The sequence below is a fragment of the Toxorhynchites rutilus genome, chromosome 2, assembly GCF_029784135.1.
Source record: "Toxorhynchites rutilus septentrionalis strain SRP chromosome 2, ASM2978413v1, whole genome shotgun sequence".
NCBI classification, from domain to species: domain Eukaryota; kingdom Metazoa; phylum Arthropoda; class Insecta; order Diptera; family Culicidae; genus Toxorhynchites; species Toxorhynchites rutilus.
This window is the reverse complement of record NC_073745.1, coordinates 41,480,720-41,485,265: the sequence shown is the minus strand read 5'-3', so window position 1 is coordinate 41,485,265 and position 4,546 is coordinate 41,480,720.

Here is a 4,546-nt window from a genome sequence, read left to right as displayed (position 1 = left end):
AAAGGTTGTGATAAAAGTTAAATGTCTGCAAATTCGTGAACACATGTGCGAATGTGGCATCTCTGATCAGATTTGGCAACCAGCAGAATGAACGCCTTGTCACTTGCTGTTCATCCTCTCACATACATCAAATGAACCTCTCACGGCATCCGAAACGACTGTAGGAATAGAGTGAGGAGAGTTGCGTGATGGTGATGTGACAATTGTCATCTCACCTCACACGCCGCGTAGAATCAGGCCGAGTAAGCATCGTTTTCGTTCTCAAAGAATAGATTGTACTGGTATGGTGTATTAATAAATCCAATTTATCTTTGAATTCCAGAGTGCGTGTGACTAACTGCAAGCAGTTTGAACTTCTTGTGGCCCGGATGGAAGCACATCCTGCGGTGGCAAGGGGAGTAATGTTTTGTCAAGCTTCGCGCATAACCAAGGAGCGTTATACGCGGCCTTATTCTGCGTGGCGTGTGAGGTGGAATGACAATTGTCACTTATGTCACGCGATTCCACCAGGCGTATGCCGTGAGAAATCTCACTTGAATGAACTCTCACTTTATTCCCGCTCTCAAATATACGTGACGATTGTCACATGAACTGGGATTTCTAGGTGACAATCGTCGACATGTCTTGAGGTGTCGACAGTGCATGAAAACAAATGAAAAATTGAAGAGGAATAATAAGTCGGCCTTATTCTGCGTGGCGTGTGAGGTGAGATGACAATTGTCACTTATGTCACGCGATTCCACCAGGCGTATGCCGTGAGAAATCTCACTTGAATGAACTCTCACTTTATTCCCGCTCTCAAATATACGTGACGATTGTCACATGAACTGGGATTTCTAGGTGACAATCGTCGACATGTCTTGAGGTGTCGACAGTGCATGAAAACAAATGAAAAAAGGAAGAGGAATAATAAGTGTTTTTTTGGGTCGTATAGAATCGATAGTAATGGTATTATATGTATCAATAAATTCAATTTATCTTCAATTTTCACAGTACGAAAGACAAATTGCAAGTAGTTTGTTTTTTTTTGTGAAAGCGGTAGTGAGTCTGTTATTCCTCAATTGGACGAATAAGCACACCGAAATTATTTTCATTTCATGAAATCTATTTATTTTCTCTAAAATATATCTATCATATGGGTCTTGTGTTTCATCTATCTATCCGCGAGTCATCGTCACCGAACTGCATATCCATTTCAGAAGCCGTGGTATATACCCGAGCCGGAGCCAGAGCAACAATTTAACACTGAGAGTGCAGAGAGCAGCAGCAACTACGACCAAAACAAACAAAAATGCTAAACTTTACAGGATGCAATCAACTGTTTCACCAAATCTAAATCAAATACCTGCAAATTCGGCAGAATGTCCTGATACACTAACAACAGGCCAGGTTAAATCAGATCTATAGATACGGTACTGACTGCAGCAAAACAAATATCTGACCTCTCTGAGCGAAACAAATAAAATTCTGGGATGCCAGATGTTTTTTCTCAAATATATGCGATAAAAATCTGAAATATTTGTAAATATGTGCTAATGTCTGACATACTGACCAGCTTCGTTTATCATATGGAATCAATAATGTTTTGTCACTATTTTAAATAGCCTGCAGCAGGAATAAAAGGTTGTGATAAAAGTTAAATGTCTGCAAATTCGTGAACACATGTGCGAATGTGGCATCTCTGATCAGATTTGGCAACCAGCAGAATGAACGCCTTGTCACTTGCTGTTCATCCTCTCACATACATCAAATGAACCTCTCACGGCATCCGAAACGACTGTAGGAATAGAGTGAGGAGAGTTGCGTGATGGTGATGTGACAATTGTCATCTCACCTCACACGCCGCGTAGAATCAGGCCGAGTGTTTTTTGGGTCGTATAGAATCGATAGTAATGGTATTATATGTATCAATAAATTCAATTTATCTTCAATTTTCACAGTACGAGAGACAAATTGCAAGTAGTTTGTTTTTTTTGTTGTGAAAGCGGTAGTGAGTCTGTTATTTCTCAATTGGACGAATAAGCACACCGAAATTATTTTCATTTCATGAAATCTATTTATTTTCTCTAAAATGTATCTATCACATGGATCTTGTGTTTCATCTATCTATCCGCGAGTCATCGTCACCGAACTGCATATCCATTTCAGAAGCCGTGGTATATGCCCGAGCCGGAGCCAGAGCAACAATTTAACACTGAGAGTGCAGAGAGCAGCAGCAACTACGACCAAAACAAACAAAAATGCTAAACTTTACAGGATGCAATCAACTGTTTCACCAAATCTAAATCAAATACCTGCAAATTCGGCAGAATGTCCTGATACACTAACAACAGGCCAGGTTAAATCAGATCTATAGATACGGTACTGACTGCAGCAAAACAAATATCTGACCTCTCTGAGCGAAACAAATAAAATTCTGGGATGCCAGATGTTTTTTCTCAAATATATGCGATAAAAATTTGAAATATTTGTAAATATGTGCTAATGTCTGACATACTGACCAGCTTCGTTTATCATATGGAATCAATAATGTTTTGTCACTATTTTAAATAGCCTGCAGCAGGAATAAAAGGTTGTGATAAAAGTTAAATGTCTGCAAATTCGTGAACACATGTGCGAATGTGGCATCTTTGATCAGATTTGGCAACCAGCAGAATGAACGCCTTGTCACTTGCTGTTCATCCTCTCACATACATCAAATGAACCTCTCACGGCATCCGAAACGACTGTAGGAATAGAGTGAGGAGAGTTGCGTGATGGTGATGTGACAATTGTCATCTCACCTCACACGCCGCGTAGAATCAGGCCGACCGTATTCACATTTTCAAGTATAGCTATTATTCTGTCAATGAAATCGCAACTGCTCTCAGCAGAGAAATTTGGAGCGAAGAAGAGTAGTAACACTGCAGTCGTGTGGTTCGATGTTCCCCTTCACTCTCACCAAGTTTCGTGGTCTCATCAGTACCTGTTCGGTTCCCTAGCAACGATAAAGTTCGGTCTGTACGAGAAGCGTGTGGCAATTGTCACGTTGTTTAAGTGCGAGAAAACGTCAAAACAGATTTCTATCAACGAAAGGTTCGTGTTCCGTAGACTACAACAGTACAAAGAAACAGTTGATGTAGGCGATAAGGAACGTCCGAGGTCGGAAACAAAAGTGTTCATCGAAATTAATTGGATAAATTGATCGGTGCGTACATCGATGTGAGTCACTTTTTGACGCCCAGGTTGAAGCGAATATGTTTGGAACGAAGCAAAAAACTTCTAGAATGGTTAAAAAACTAGACTAGTAACAAACCTACCAGACGTCATCTCCGCAAATGACTGGCCATTTGCCATTCCATCGGACTATTCACTTTGGGCCAAGTTGGAGGAGCGTGCCTGTGGACGTTCTCGTTGGTGTTATCAATCGTTGGAGAATTCTATCGAGAAGCTGTAGCGATTGACGATTAGCCTAAGCGTTTTCGACTCTACGTGAAGAAGGGATGGTCGAATAATTTTGCCAAAAAAGTTAATTGTGGATACTTTTACACCTTCAATAAAATTCAATTATCTAATTTTGTTCTCGAGTTATAAATTTTACAAGTATAGAACTGAATGCTTTCTAATTTGAAATAAAAAGTGAGTCAAAAAAGTACCAGTGAAATACGTATATTTTACATTTCATTATGAAAAATATTAAGAAAAAAACCATTGCGACCCGCGGCTATAATGAAAATTCTAGTACGGCCCGTGCCATGTCTGTACCTGACCACCACTGTCCTATACAATATTTGCCATATTGTTGTTGTTTCTTTGTTTTTAAGAGGCTTTAAACTTTGCAGTTCATTCGCCTCTAGGTATTTGCCATACAACTGGTGATTTGGTTTGGGGGCACTTTTTACTCCCTTACCCGGCCGGGCCCTTTCAATGAAAAGTTCGTTCGGATTTTTCTTTCTGTTTATTTTTGTGATCGCATTTTTGCTTCTACTATTGTTACTCTAATTGACAATGACTTCTTTTGCTACTATGGTACTCACCTAATATAGAGGTTTTCTTCTGACGTCGTGTGGTATCGGTGTGAAATGTTTTCTCCCGTCGGATCTCCACCCAATTTTACTTTAATTTTGACAGTATTTTCCGAACAGAAAAATGATTCATTATTTTCCCCAAATATAAGACAAAGTCAGCCACATTACAACTATAATCTATGATAATAATTAAATAAACTAGCTTATTGTTTAAGTGTCAAAAAACGGCAAAATATGAAATCGGAAACCACTTGCACATAATGGTTACAACCCTGACCCAACGTCTGTCTATATCCGATAACCCTTTCACGCACAGGACACCCAATCTAAAGAGCGCACTCATTCGCATTCGCACACACCTGCATGCTGTCGCGCACATGAACGGGAAAATTAATTTTAGCTCTTGTTTAGCGGCGGATTGATCTGCAACGGTTTGCTATTAATCTAGTTTATATTTCCAGTCGTCCGCGCCCCGTGCAACAACGATGATGATGATGATGACAATTTTCTTTTACATTATGTTTTTTTAGAAAGTTCGA